A 16,847-nucleotide genomic window follows, 5' to 3' on the forward strand; every position below is an offset into this window, starting at 1 on the left:
TTGGATATATAAATCGGAGAAATGTTTCTAGCTCCTAACATGCGTGTCCATATAGCAGAACGAAATTGTGGTCCATTGTCAGAAATTACTTTCATCACATGCCCTACATGAAATAGAAAATGTTTTACAAATGCTTTCGAAACAGTTTTAGCAGTAGCTTTGCGTAACGGAGTGAAAGTAACAAATTTTGAAGTGATTTCAACAGCGACAAAGATGTAGCAAAAACCTCTATTAGTTCTCGGAATTGGACCAAAAATGTCTACTGCGGCCATATGTCTTAATTTAAACAGGTACAATGGGGTATAATGGAGGAATATGTGAAGTGGTGTCAGACTTAGCTTTCTGGCAAATTTTACATGACGCTACAACTCGTCGTATACGTTTTTCCATGTTTGTAAAATAACAGTTCTGTCTCAGTATAAGAAAACATTTTCTGGCTCCGTAATGTGCGTAGCTTAAATGAGTATACCAAATTAAGTTGTTAATCAGTTCGTCAGGAATGCATAATAACCAATTGTTGCTGTCTGGATGAGAGCGGCGAAACAGAATGTCATTGCGTACAGTGTAGTGGTTCCTAATCGTAACATTATTCTTATCTTGCCAAAGGTGTTTAATTTCTTTCCACACGTTGTCTTTGCTTTGCTCTCGTACTATGTCCTGTAATGACGATGAAATTAAATTTTCAAATGCAACTTGCTGAATGTACATGACACTGAAATTTGCTTTGCAGAAGTTGGCTGCGACGTCTTGCTGATTGTTGCTGAGAGAACGCGATAGTGCGTCTGCTATAACATTTTGTGTGCCGGGAATGTGAACAATCGTAAAATTAAATTCCTGTAAATACAGTTTCCATCTGCTTAATCTATCGTGTGTGAATTTAGCCGAAAGTAAGAATTGTATAGCTCTATGGTCTGTGTAAACGGTGGTGTGTCTCCCATAAAGAAAATGCCGAAATCTCGTAAAAGCCCATACAACACATAACGTTTCCAATTCTGTGACGGAATAATTTCGTTCAGCAGGTGACAAAATGCGGCTTGCAAATGCGATGTTTTTGATTACTGTAGAGCCATCTTCTTCAATTTCCTGAAAAATGTGTACGCCTAAAGCTGTGTTGGAACTGTCGGTGGCAATGCAAAAATTTCTAGTAAGATCTGGGTGCGATAAAAGTGGAGCATTCAACAAAGCATGTTTCAGGTTCACGAATTCAGAGTGTGCTTGCTTATCCCATGACCAAATAGTGTTTTTACCTGTTAATTGGCATAATCTAGGTGTATCTAAAGCAGAGTGATGAATAAATTTGCGAAAAAAGTTAATTAATCCCAAAAAACTGCGTAATTGTTTCTTCGTTGTAGGAACAGTAATGTCACGTAGAGCTTGACGTTTTTCCGGATCAGGTGCAATGCCTTCTGCTGAAATTACCTGTCCAAGAAATTTTATAGAAGTTTTGCCAAAATGCGATTTACTGAGGTTAACTGTGAGTCCTTGTGCATGAAAAGTTTGCAACAGTCGATCTAGAATCAGATTGTGTTTAGTCCAATTAGCTTCTGCAATAAGAATGTCATCTACGTACGTCGTAATTCTGTCTTTAAGTTCTGTCGGAAGTATTGTGTTCAAACCGCGAATAAAAGCTGCAGAGGAAATTGTTAAGCCGAACGGTAATTTACAAAATTGATAACAGTCGCCGAAACAGAGAAAAGCTGTATATTTTCTACAATTTGGATGAAGTTGAATTTGCCAAAATCCCGATTTTAAATCTAGTGTAGAATAAATAGCAGTACCATGAAATTTCTGTAGCAGTTCCTCTAAAGTCTGTGGTCGGTCGGTTTCATTAATAATAATGTCATTAATGTGACGTGAATCAAGTACAAGGCGAAGTGAGCCATCTTTTTTCTTAACAATATGTAGCGGGTTTATGTACGGACTAACTGCCGGTTCTATAATTCCTTGGTCGAGCATATCCTGCAATTCTTTTTTGACTTGTTCTCTATGAATATACGGAATAGGATAATGCTTAGCTTTAAATGTGTCGTGCTGTTTGACTTGAAATTCATACATAAAGCCGGACATAGTACCAGGAATGTTGTCAAAAACTGGAGCTTGCTGCAAAAGAATTTTGTGTAATTGCGTTTGTTCGTCGTCTGTATTTGCACTGCTTTGTTTAACTTTATCGGAAATCATCTGCATTACGTCGTAGTCAGCTTCGTCTGGAGTGTTATAGTTATGTACGTACGTGTCTGTGAACAATGCGGAATTACAGTCTATGTTACGTGTTGCGGAAATGACCTCTGTGCGGTTAATTGTTTGTTCTTCCGCAGATAAAGAATGCTGAAACTCTAAAGCTAATTGTACATTTTCGTCCTTCAACATTAAATAAGAATTTTGAAAATCAGCTACTGCGTCGTGTTGTACGAGAAAATTAGTACCTAAAATTACGTCTGTTGTCAACAAGGGAACAATCCAAAAATTTGAGTGAAAAGTATGACCTCCAATACAAAATGATAAATGCGTCTGTAATTTTACATCTACTCCTTTACTCGATACTGCTCCTTTTACTTTCGTTTTGCCTAATGGTAATGTGGGATAAGTATTCTCTTTGTTGCACTCGTTGAAAGTCTCCTCATTTATAACTGACATAGGTGATCCGTAATCGATTACTGCTGAAAATTTCGATGAACCTATTTTAATTTCTATGACAGGATGTGAAATGGTTTTCTGAACAACTGGTCTTTCCTGTAAAAGAGTGTCTCGGATGTCGTCGAAAGTAATAACATTTTCGTGAACAACATTTTGCGTGTCAAAACTAGTGCTTGTATTATTGGAAGATGCGACCTGTACAGTATCTAGTCAGATTCTATCTGACGTGTTGTTGTTATCAGGAGGATGTCGTGGCATTTCTACAATTTGAACAGTTCTATTACTTCTTCCAGACGTATTACGCTCTGGATGATACCTACTGTCGGGTTCATTCATAAGAATATGTTCTTGCGGATAATTTTGCTGTTGGTATGACCGACTGTTGTTAGATGTACGCTGAAAATTGTGCTCGTCATTTTTACGTCTGTCGTGATAGTCATTCCTATACGGTGCATTGCGATAGGAATTGAAATATTGTGTTTTCTGTACGTAGCTGTTCCTTTGCTGCCGTGCGTTACTATTTGTTGTATCAGGGACTATACGTGCACGCGGCGAAACATTAAAGCCTGGTTGACCTTGTGCATTCCATTGTTGGTTAGGTATGTTAACCGGCTGACCTTCATGCTGTTGTGGTTGAAAACGTCTATTGTTACTAAAATGTGATTCCTGTTGCTCAAGATTTTGACGATATTGATAATTAGAATTTTGTCTGTTATTAAAATTTTGGTGGTTGTCGGTCCTAAAGCGCCTGTTACTTCTCCTATTGAAATTACGTGTCTGATCATAATTGCTGTACGTTTGTTGGCCTTGGTTGTTATACGAAAAATTTTTGTTTACAAAGGAATAATCAGATTGCTGCACTTCTAAAAGCTGCAACAGATCCCTGAATGCCGAAATATTTTCTTTTTGTTGACCTGTTAAAAGTGACACTCTTAATGACCGCGGTAATTTAGAGATACATAATTGTATAAGTGCAGATTCACTGTACGGTTCACTTAAATACTGATTTTGCTGGACCATGTGCTCAAAAAATTGCGTCACACTGGGAAAATTTGTGTTTTCATAATTTGGCAAACTAATTAGCTGATCTTTAATTCCGCGCTGTGTCGTCTTCGACCAGTACGCTGACAGAAAAGCATTCTGGAATTCCTCTACTGAATAACATTGTCTCGCGATCGGCCTCATACGAGTTGCCGGTTCGCCTTCCAAAAAGCTGCAAATAAATTCCAGTTTGTGCGTTACAGGCCAAGTCGGTGGAAAAGCAAAGCTAAATTGTTGGATCCAATTTAGCGGGTGAATCTGTGTTCTGTCGTTTTTAAACACTTTAAACTTTCTCACTGACAGAAAATGTTTGTAATCGAAATTATCGTCTCTATGTGATGTAACAGGTTCAGGATTGTAAGAGAATCTGTTGAACTGTGGTTGTTCGGAATCTAAGTCCCGTACTCTCTGTAGATTACCCAAATTATGCGCGCTGCGCGAGTCTGACAAATGTTCGAAAAGCGGCGTCTGCTGTGATATGTTATTAACCGAAATATTTTTTATCTCTGCTACTTCTTGCTGTAAACTTGACAGTTTTCGACGCAATGTGTTATTAGATGAATCTATCTCATTAATAGTCTGCTGTAGATTTTGAAATTCCGGTGTTTGATTAAATGAAACCGGTGAAGTATCGTCTGAGTTATTGTCATTAGTACTTTCGATGACATCAATACGACTGGCCAATTCATCACATTTTTCAGTCAGAATTTTTACCTGATCATCGGTTTTAGTGTCAGTGGCATTAATCTGGTTTTGCAATTTACGTGTAGTTTCGTTCAGTTTTATAACGTCAGCTTTGACGACATCGGAGTCCTGTGTTAGTTCTAATTGTTCGAGTCTGTCGGTCACTGTTTGAATATCTATTGTGTGTGTATCTGTTTTTGATTTAAGATCCGAAATTTCGTACGTAATGCTGTGTTCGACTGTTTGAATGTATTAATTTCGTCGGACACTGTGGCAATATTATTGTCTACATATGTTTTTGCCTTCGCAAACATTTTACGTTTGTCTTCCTGTCTCTGAGCAGTGATTGTTTCCATTACTTGACGTTTTACTTTATTTTGATCATCAATAAATTTGCGGAAACGCGTATCACTGTTTTGTATGTGAAGACTAAGACGTTCATTAATCTGTGTGTTCTGTTGTTCGAATTTCGCGTCTATATTTTCATCCATTGTGCGCGAAAGTTCTACCGTCATTGCTTTAAACTCGTCGCGTAATTGTGTAGCTTTTTCGGAGCATTGTTTAGCGACTGTACTGATTTCCGCTCTAAGTGTTTCTGTTGCAGCTGTTTGCAATTCCCTTAATTCCTGAGCAACAGACTTAATTTCTTCACTACTTTTTTTTGAACACGCCTCAATTTCCTCGCGTAACTGTTCCTTAGTGTCATAACACTGCGCGGCAACGGCTCTAATTTGTTCACTTAACTGTCTGGAATTGTCGTCTAATTTTTCATTAAGCTGTCTGGAATTGTTGTCTAATTTTTCATTTAGCTTGTCTTGTTTTTCGTTCTGTTGTTTGACCTGTTCACTAAGTTGTTTGAAATTTTCATTAAATTGTTTATTATTTTCGCTCTGTTGTCTGAAACTGTCTTTAAATTGTTTGTTATCTTCGCTATTTTGTAGCAATATTGCCATAATTTGTTCCAAGGTAACATTACCTACTCCATTCTCTGTACTGTTTGACGGTGTATTTGCAATTGTCGCGTTTTGTGTGACCATTTGGTCATTCTGTAATTTACAAAAACGTTTATCAGTCAGATGTACACTGTCAGACACTATTTCGGAATTAAATAAATCCGTCGTACTTTGTGTATCCTGTTCATTTTCATTAGACAAATTTGTGTGTTCGTCACGTGAATTTAGTAAACCGGTTGTGTTAGGCTGGGCAGCGCTCATTACAATAGAGCGTCCCGCGTCATTGATTGTCGTCAAATCAACAGAGGACATAACCGAGTTCGTTTGTTCATCATTAAGACAAAAGTCATCATTAGTGGTTGGAACGCATTGATTGTCAGTGAACGCAGGATTGTCATCATTACACTGCGTGTCACTAGTACTATCGGTCACGTTGTTTAAGTCGGTAAATTCATTCACTACACCTCGCGACGTACTATTAATAGTCTTTCGCGGCATTTTTACAATAGTCACAATTAATCACAAAACAAATAAACACAATGCAAAAAGCAACACTCAAATACAACAGAGCAACGAATTGCCGATGATCTGAGGAAAGAAAGTCACAAATTAGTAAAAGCGTTGCGCCAAATTCTAATTATATTTAAGCAAATAAGAGCAGATATCTGACTTTTTTCAAAAGATTCTCAACGAAATACGATCCTGGACCGGGTGTCGCCAAGTGTAACCTCCCCACACAATTTTCAAAGCCAATATTTATTAGAAATGGAGCCAGAGCTAAGTGTAAGCTCCCGCAAAAATATTAATGACAAAGACAATTAAATGATAACTAGCAATCTGACCCAAGTATAAGCTCCCATAAAATAATGAAACATGATCCCATGACAATGAAAGTACAGTGATAATCAAAACTCAATTAAACCGAAATGTCGGTCTTTGGCCCTGTGCAAAAATCAGAATTAATTTCTTACCTTAGTATAACTGCATGTGAAATATCTGCTCTTATTCTGCGCCACAGCTTGGAGGAGATGCATCGCAATAATTAAATTTTTTTTGAAGTTAATTGAAACTTTTGTTTAAAGGAAATGGAAGGAAATCGAATGATTCTTTTGTTAAAAATTGCTTTGAAATCAAAATTATTATTGGGGGCGATTCTTACACAAATTAGTTACAGTTAATTTACATCATTAGCTGAGCGCAATGCTGCTTAATAATATACCTCGTCCTGAATCTCGACCACTGCGGTGCCGACGCCCGCCGACTGCTCTGGGCTACCACTACTGACAGACTGCTCTTCGCTACTACTACCGACAGACTGCATCGTCTCGCACGTGCTACTCGCAACCGCTAGCTCGCAACTGTCTGTGTCCTATCTGGACTGCAACTGCACTGAACTGCGCCTCGAGCGCAACTGCTCTGGTCAAAGATTCTACAATGCCTCGTCATCGCTGCCAACGAGTACATACGCCTTTCAAACTTCTCGAAGCTGATACTCTTTGCTGGTTTTTGTAGCCTCCAGCTTACGTTTTGAAGCTCTCGTTCGAATTTTGGTCTCTTTTGCCATTTGTGGGACCCTTTCTTTCAACTTTCCACCTCATCTTATAAAGCGCATTCTTTATGTTCATCCCCGATTCTATGGCCATATTACTGAAAATTTTCACTCTGCTGACTGATCGCTCATTGAAACATAACACTGCATCCGTGGCACCAGTCTTTAGCGTTCTGGGACCCACAAATACTGTTCCAGTCAAGCGTTCCTACACGCAGTTATCGAAACCTTCGTTGACACTATGGCTTCTCCAATGAATGCAGTCAATAAAGAAGCTTTTCCTAGCCAAGTCTCTGTACACAGATTTTATAGCATCTGCTGTTGACATTGGTAGGGTATCGTACGTTCATCCATCACCTGTTACATTAGCTCTCTGATACTTACACTGTGTCTCTTGGACCTTCGACACAAACAACAATAGGGGTTCTCGTCTGTGCCAGTTCTAAAGGAAGGCAATAAAGAAAGATTTTCGCCTTTCTTCAAAATTACTAGTATTTCTACATATTTCCCGTTGATACTTTATTTTAAGAAGGTCGATTTCTGAGTCTGTTAGGCTCGAATACCCTGATATTCCCTTACCATAGGATAATTGTTTCCATTTCAGATCCTTACGCGGTTTCCTCAATCTTATACCGAAACGTTCTTGGACATAGTCAACAAATTCAAGTTTTACAGTGTCGAATCCTTGGTACAAATTATGTGTGGAGCTGCTCGAACATTGCAATCCATTTTTTAACTCCCTTGCAGAGTTTCCTTGATCTCGTACCTAAACATTTTTGGTCATGAGCAAAAATTTCAAGTTTTACAGTGTTCAATCCTCGGTCCACAGACTACGTGTAAGCTGCCCAAGCAATGCATTCCATTCTTTTTTATCTCCCTAAACACAGCCATTATACTTCTGGATGGTCAACAGCACTTCATGTTGTGGACATTTCCTTCCTAAGCTTTTGTCCGACACATTTCCACCCTTTAATCTGAACTACAGTGCTCAATGCGTGAAAATTTCCCGCAGACTTTTCAATCAATAAACATGCACCAACAGCTTGTTTCGCTATTTTCAAATCTACTCTAGTCTATTTAACTTGCTCTATCCGTCTTTGTAACCATATGAAACACGAAGAAAGCCATTAGGGCAATTATGTTCAGTTTACAAGGTAAGTGTCATTACCCAGAATGCACGGTTTCGCTCAACAACTACGTTTTGGAATTAAGACTTACCTGGATGCTGTGTAATCAATAACATTTTGTCAGAAGCAGTGTAACAGGTACATTCGACACCAAAAAAAGTGGGTCACCCCTGAATTCCAACGGGTAGGCTGCACCTGAATGTATGCAACCAACATAGCAAATCTGTGTTGCACATAGTCGCAACCCTCCACAGTACAGTCGTTGTAAGGTACACAATGGGTACCGCTAGAGACTACTAGAGAACACCGGTCTTTATGACAGTCCGTCCAGATGTAAAGTAACACCACGATAGTAAAGAAGACATCAGACAATCCTTAACGTTCGTAAACTAAACTTAATTACAATAAGTGACATTTCAAATGTTTGGGACAACTACTTTTGTCACATAAATCGTTCAGTAATCCTTAGGCACAATTAAATATTTGAGGCAATATATGGATTTATAAAGTTGTATGGCAATTGGAAACAAGTTCTTTGCTGTCTAAAAGGTTTACCCAACACATGCTGAACGTCATTCAACATTCAACGGGGAGTGGTTTCGCATCAACTTTATGTAATACTAAGCAGTTAAAAGAAAACGTGATTAACGGCGGAAACCACTCTACGGAAATCCCAACATTAACAGCGAATCACAACTAATATAATTGTTCACATTACTCATCAACAGTTACTTGTACACGAAGTTGTACTTTAAATGACATGACCAACGTCTTCGTTCTGGATCCGGATGCAAACCCAGAACGTAAAGCCATTCTTAACCAAGCAAAACTTTGTGCCTTATCGAGACTCGATCACTAGACAGAAAGAGACGTCAAATATTGACGTTTGCACCAGTATCAGTTATCAATTCTCAACTTGAACGTAAATGACGATAGTGTCTGTACGAAAGCAGGAACTCTAACATGACAATTACCTTCTTGTTGCATTGTCAAGGAATAAAGGATGCACATGTTTAAAATTGAAATGCCATCATGTAATGCTGGGGACAAGGATGCGAACCCAGCACCTAATCGGATTGTTGAATAAGTACGAAAAATCAGAATGTAGATATCACATTTTGTCACCAGTAGTGGGGTTGAAACCTTAAATGACGACTGAAGTAGTATTGCCTGACCGGGATTCGAAACCGGCGGCTACCGCCGTCGTTGTCTAACCAGGGACAGACGAGAAATGTCCAATGTTGGTCCACCATTAGCGAGATGTGCGCACGTTTAACTAGAAATAAGGTGACGAAAACGTCTATGCTGAATGAGAGTCGAACGCCGCACACATGGTTATGAAGAAACGTTAATAATCAGCATATTCAATAGTAGCTAGGAGTAGCATGTTTAGTTGCAAACCTTAAGGCCTTACTCATCTCTAGTAACGTGTTGCCTAATATCTGCGATATCATTATGTTAATTTACAAGTGGACTGACTGCCGTAAAGAGCAATGTTCTCTAGTAGTCGTGTATCATTGAGATGTAAATGAAGTGTCTCAGCAGAAAGTAATTTCCGTCGTGCAGCACGTATTGTTTCAGAGACACTGAGTACATGTTGTAAGTGCACAAAACGTGTATTATATACTAAGTATATACTATTATTTGGAGAAGCTGCCGCCAAACCTGCCTACTTTTACATTCCGCTTAGTTAAAAAAAATGGTTCAAATGGCTCTGAGCACTATGGGACTTAACTGCTGTGTTCGTTGTGATCACCAACGACGACATGTTGTGGATTCAACTTCTAGCCAGAAGAGTATTTTCCATCACATCATTGAAAGTACAAACATGGCATTCCTAGCTATTATTGGAAAAGAATTTGTTAGTTAAAGTTTCTTCATGACCACGTGTGCGGGGTTTCAATTCCATTCAGCACAGAACTTTTCGTCGCCTGATGTCTAGCTAAACATGCGCCCATCTCGCTACTGGTCAACCAACAATAGCTATTTATCGTCTGTTCCTGGCTAGAAAACGACGGTGCTAGATGCTGGGTTCGAATCCCAGTCAGGCAAAAACAATTAAGGTTCCAGCATTTCGCTATTGGTGAAAACATTTGATATTTAACTTCTGATTTTATGAACAGTCGTGCTCAAAAGTATCCGAACGACCTGAATCGCATTTCACCTGATCCCCATGCGACCTATATAACGCAGCTGTCTAGCAGGTCCTCTTGGTACAGTCGTTTGACAATTGAAAATAGTTCCAACAAATCACCACTAGAAAACACTGCTCTGTATCGCAATAACTCAAGATGTAAAGTAATACCACGATACTACAAATATCAGGGAACTCCTCATCACAGATAAGACTGTCCTTAAGGCTTGTAAGCTCACATTTATTGCAATAACTGACATACCTGAAATGTTAGCACTCTCATTATTACGTCAGATAGGTAATGCACGTAGTAAGTTCGTCGTATTCATGATTTCCTCTTCAAAGTAACATACCATACTTGTTATTTAACACAAAATGTCGTTAAAAATTTACGTTATTCACGAGCAGCTAGTTGAGAATATGTATGAACTTCAAATGATACGACGAACCGCCTCGTTCTGCATATGGATTCAAACCCAGGTCATGCAGGCAAGGCCGCGGTGCCCGTGCGGTTGTAGGCACTTCAGTCCGGAACCGCGTGACTGCTACGGTCGCAGGTTCGAATCCTGCCTCGGCCATGTATGTGTGTGATGTCCTTAGGTTAGTTAGGTTTAGGTAGTTCTAGGTTCTAGGGGACTGATGACCTCAGATGTTGAGTCCCATAGAGCTCAGAGCCATTTGAACCAATCATACAGGTTAAGATTTCGTGGCTGACGGAAATTAATAGTCATTCCTGACCAGGCATAAAGAGAGTGATATACCTCATTTTTGGACAGTATCAGTTAGCAAATATCAACTTTAAATTACGTAACATAACATTTTTAACGGACGCGAATTCCTACCCAGCATCTATCGTCCCTGTTAACGAACTACGAGAGATATTAAATATTGCTACTTCACAAGTAACTTACTTGAAATGCAGTGAGGTAAAGCTTTGTGTTGGACAGGGATTCGAACCCAGAACTTAATCGGATTGTTATCGAAGCACAGTCAACTTTGACATATTGGATTTTATCGGCAGTAGCTAAATGTATTAAATGAAATGACGAGACGAAACATTAATTTTTCCTTCCCAGGACTCCAACCCGGCACGTATCGCTGTTATATTATAGAGAAAAGGAACGTTAAGTATGGGTTTGTTACACCAGCAGCGACATGTGAGCACGTTTGAACTAGTAATAATATGACAAAGAGTTCAGTGCTGACTAGGAATCGAACCCGACACATATCGTTGTTGAGTACACAGAAAGAGACGACACTTACCGAATTTTTCTCCACCAGCAGCTCGGAATAACATCCTTGAACGTACAGTGATCTCGCAAATAGTTCTGTGTCTCACTGGGAGTCAAAATCGTCAGATATCGTTAGTGTTGACTACGAATGAAAATGCATTAAAAATAAACATTATTATCCACCAGCAGATAGGTGTTCTCATGCTAGAGCTTGATATTACATAGTGAAAAGTTTAGTGCTGGGCCAAGAGTCCAATCCATTCATGCGCAATATGTGGAAATGTTGAGGAATCTGCAGTTTTGAACAAACAACAAGTTGTAGTCGAGCTGTATTGTCACGAAGGGATGAAATTCCGCGTTAAGGGCGGTCTGAGTTGCATTCCCAGTTCAGAACCAATTTTATCGACATACAGAAGCTCAAATAAAAGATGGAATAAGTGTTCTCTGACCATACACAGAGTTTGTTTTGTCACTAGAGATAAATAACTAGTATAAGAAAGGTTACTGGTGATAGAGTTTCTACATGTCGCCACTCCTTACTTTATTGTGGTTCAACCTAACGTCTACTTGGTAGAGAAGGAAGATCATGTTTAATGTGATTTTCAGACCACAATGTCATTATACCTTCTTCACTTGACGTAGCCAGAAGAGAATAGAATCTGCCTCTCCCTATCAAAATACATCGGCAGAAGTTGGAATCAAACCGAGACCAACATCATATGAAACCATCATCAGTCCAATAGACCACCAAACCCTCTTTGGTATGACTCATTTCTCTATCATAGTACCGTGGCGGCACACAAGATGAGATTTCTGACACACAGGCTCCCTGTAGTGGTTTGCAGGATGTTCAGTACATTCATTTACTTGGTTGACCGAATCGCCATGAACTAGCTGCCTTGGCAACCCAGTGCATACATTCGACTCTATTTTGTAATCACCGAAATAAAATAACGCAACTGCCACCTACACGGAACTGCCAACAGTGTAGGATGCAGAAATTTAAATAGGATGTGTTCCTTTCCACTTGAGCTACTCTATTGCGCTATCTGTTTGTTGCAACCATCGTGCAGTGCAAAAGAAATGCTGTAACTGTCTGTCTCTCAGAAGTCTAGATCCGGCCATATGCATTATCTCACACCACTGTGGAATGCCGAAGTTCTGGAGGAACTGTTGTTCACTTCCAGAGGAGGTGTAGCTACGTCACAGCTAGTAGCGTAACGGTAAGCGTCGCGCACTGTTGATAAGACGTCGCGTGTTCTAATACATTCGCTGCTAAATTTTTTTAAAACGCAATTCTGCTGTCTGCTGAAGTTATCAATTTAATGGAACTTTGAACATAATTCTCGTCACTTCTTAACCCAAAATAGTCGCATGTCGAAAAAAGGCTAACTGCTGCGTCATTTTGTTCTCTTCAGGTTTAATAGACGGCCAGACAGCAGATGCGTCTCGAAGCTTTTGTATTATGTATGGGGAGAGTGAATCGTGCCAAAATAGTCTGAAAAGTATTTTCTACATTAGCTGTCGTCTGGTAGTGGCATTTTATTCTTCTTCAAACCTTGTTTGGCAGCATTAACTCAGAAAAAGTTTTCTACATGCATGTAATCAATAAACTGCATGTGCATTGTCAGACTGTTATAGATAACATCAGAGAATTCGCATATATCGTTGATGATTAATTTCTCTATCATGTTTAGTATTGTTTTAACAACACTAAAAGAAACCTCACGAAAACTGTGCACTGTATTGTAAGAAATGAAATAAAACTACCCACGATAACCTTACGACGAAAGTCTGTTTTAACAAAACTGAGTATCTGTACACAGGCGTGCCTCTATCTGCACGAATTAGTAAAACACTACTCACTTAGATTTCGATTGGGTCTGTGTTTAAATGGTATTCTGTGTCACACTCAACAGGTATGCAAACGTGGCATTTCATAAATAAAGTTACGTATTCCTAGAAACCCAAAATTTGCTTGTCAGCAGCGGAAAGAGGCGTTACCTTTTGTGCAGCATTGTAAGTTTTTCACCACTGCACTTTGAGCTGAAAGTGTTTTCTTGCGATTTGCTAATCAATTTATTTCCTTCATACTTATCACCCTGGCATTGGAGTCTTAAGTGAAGAACATTATTGAATTTCGTATCGTTGACGGTCGATTCGAATTTCTTCAGAGACGATTGTATTGTACAGCAGCTTGGCAGTCAGATAGCCGTGATCTACGACCATTAACACAACTTACTGAGTCGATCTGCCAAGAGGATTTGATGTGTAAAGGTTTTCTTCTGATTTTATTACAGAATTTTATCTGGGAATTCGCAGCTCCATGAAATAATAGACAAAAAAAGCTCACACGCGCTGCCCCTACCACAATTAGAACTGACTATTTTCTTAACCGTTGGAACACGAGACACGGGCGGTACCACCGGGCTACGGACACACTGCTGCCAGCACGCCACTCTCGTCATGGTATTGGTCGCTCAGCCTCATAACGCATCGTGAAAGATATTAAAAGTTGTCACTTATGTGAGGAATAGCATTTCTTTAGCCAAAAAATTTAAATTTCTGTCGCAGTGTCTTAGTTTACTTGAGGATTATATACCACGAGTCATTCAAATGGAAAGGGAATATCAAGTGAATTTAGCGAGTCAGTTCAGTACCATACGCGGAAGTGATTGCACTGTCACAGTATTGCCAAATGTTAGTGACGATGTTGCCCATTCTCAGCTATGCTAGGAACAGCTCTGTAGCGTTATAGGAGGAGAATCCCGTGCTCGTGTCATAGGAGGATATGGAGAGAAGGCGCGGGGTTTGGTTAATATGCTGCGTTTTCTCTTACCACCTATGTCAAACATGGTGTTAAGTGGACAGAAATAGTTGGGAGTTATTGTCGTCTTTTCTTATTGAGATTTTCATATTACCCTGACACAAGTCGCCGAGATAAATGTGTATATTCTCCGTGACGAAACATCCCACATTCCATTCATCCTGATCCATTCGTTACGTGCATCGGCGGCAATGAGTGATAGGAAAGCTGTTGTGGGGTGACGAATAACAATAACAATGGTAGTAATTACAAATCAATAATCAAGGATGTTTACTACATTACAGACGATTAATAAAATAACCAAGAATGGCTGAGTGTTTAATTGGCGCACTGAGTAGATGTTCTTACCACTTTGTTACTGAATTGTGCTCTAGTTGGTTGCAGAGAGAAAACAAAGAACCCCGTAGCCATACATATCGCTAGTACAACGAAATATTACCAATCAACTATCCTTGCTTTACATCACGAGACGAACATGGCGTCACTGAGTTGATATTTGAAATACATTTCTGTTTTCTCTCTCTGTCTCTCTCTCTCTCTTTTTATTTTTATTTTAATTTTTTGAGGAAAGCATCGAGAAGCGCGATAATAAGCAAGTAGGCAGATAACCTGTTTACAGTTATTTTCATCGGGATACATAATGCAAAATACAACTTTTAAGTGTGTTATTGCGTAATTCCAGTTATTGACAGTCTATTCGTGAGCTTGCTCGCATTCAGTGGGGTGAAACCTATCACAGAAGCAAACAAAACACAAATATTTCTTGCACCATGCGCAACACATAAACGAAATCTTGCACTGACGTGTTGTCCGATATATTGCACGGAAAACATATCTGATTCATGTTGCTAAATACAGCTCTGTCAGATATCAATTTGGAAGCGTACCAAGTGTATAAAAGTATATCTTGAAATACGCAGAAAGGCTCATAGAGGTATTCGACTGAAACATAGCCATGACCAAAATTGTAACTGCGGTCGACAGCATCGTCATCTACCATCTTGATAACTCGAACGGTGACAGTGCTCGTCCGGTTACTTACGTTTACTGGTATCAAAGCTACAGCATGAAAACACAAAAATGTTAATAACCCGAAGATCATTAGTTCTGGAACCCATAGAAAGTAAAGCAGTCATCAGCCGCAAGAGTGGTTTGAACAACACAGTGCTTTAATAGGCACGGTCTTGTTGGAGGTGGTATCCTGTTGCTTTCTTCCGACCTTTGAGTTGACTTACCTAGCCAGTTAATAGGGGAACCTACAGTTTTACTTGGCTTTCGGACCACAGTGCAACTCGGTATTTTTCACATCAATAAATACTGCCCCAGGGGAAATATGTGTAAAACGGCACATAAAAATCGTGGGACGGGTGAGGGATCGAACCTGAGACCTTCGTATCCACAGTCTTGCTCTTTCTCACCTTGCCACCATGCAGCCAACACTGTGGTTTCTGCTTGCCATTAAAATTAAGGATCTCTCGTTTGTGCCTGCGTTGCCACTTGCGTGTCCCTTAGGAGACCTTACCTTTGGAATTACCCTCGTATACGTGTGTGTAAACGCCTTCCAATGCCCACTAAGGAAGACAAGGATACCTAGTCTAGCTTCAATATTACAAATACGCCTCAGTTTGTGGATGAACGCAGACTTAGGTTGATAATCATTTTGAATATTTATCGGTACTGTACCCATTGGTGTGAAACTAGTTTTCCACCAGTGATTCCCACAGCTACAGGAACACTACTGTAATACCTCTTACACAAAATACTTACGCAGTGCTATCAGGCGAAAAGATCAACCTGACACAAACTGTGGGAAGTTTGTTTTACAACCTTCGTATCTGGATAAAGAGCTTTTCCTATTTGAGATATCTGTGAACGTTGCTGCATAAGACGATTTAAGAAGAAACTAAATTCCTTCAGCTACGCCAATGTTTAAAGAAATCGTGTTAACGGCACTAAATCGTGGTCTGTAAATCGTTTACCAGCCGTACTCCGCCGCATTTCGCTGGTTCGAAGGCAAAAAGCTTACTGACAAATTTCACGGAAGGAAAAGGGGGACGAAATGTCTCACACTCGAAGGTCATGTTGTTTTACTTAAATGATTACAAAATCGGGTAAAACGAACAATGAGGTTGTCAGTATAAGCACATTACTGTTGTCAATATGATGTTGCACCGCCCAGGGCCTGTAATGATAAAGGGCCCGTTTAGGTCAGGCATATTGTACACAGAAGTGGAAGAGAGAGCACCACTAAATTCTACCACCCGTATGCATTGCATAGACAGGGAAAGAACTTGTTCTTGGGCAACTACTACTATAATGACCAAAAAGACTTAAATGATCTTCAAGCACGTGTGTCCCAGCAGCGGTATGAAGAAAATGATAGTAATAATGACGGTGATAATCGAATTATCCGGTAACTTCACAATTCACAGTGGATTTTCTCGAACTAAGAAATTTCCTGAATTAGTGAAAATTTCAAAATGGCTTCAAATCGAGGCTATGACGCCTAGAAGAGTCTTTACATCCTGCTGACATGAGAATAGCATAATCTCCACGTCAGAAGCTTGCTTCTACTTATCCATTTAACAGACTCGCGTTTTTTTCCACCGTGACTAGTTTAGTAAGCTAAGCACATCATCCATTACAGCACACTCCCGGGGCTGAAA

Source organism: Schistocerca nitens, chromosome 2 (genome assembly GCF_023898315.1).
Source record: "Schistocerca nitens isolate TAMUIC-IGC-003100 chromosome 2, iqSchNite1.1, whole genome shotgun sequence".
Lineage (NCBI taxonomy): Eukaryota > Metazoa > Arthropoda > Insecta > Orthoptera > Acrididae > Schistocerca > Schistocerca nitens.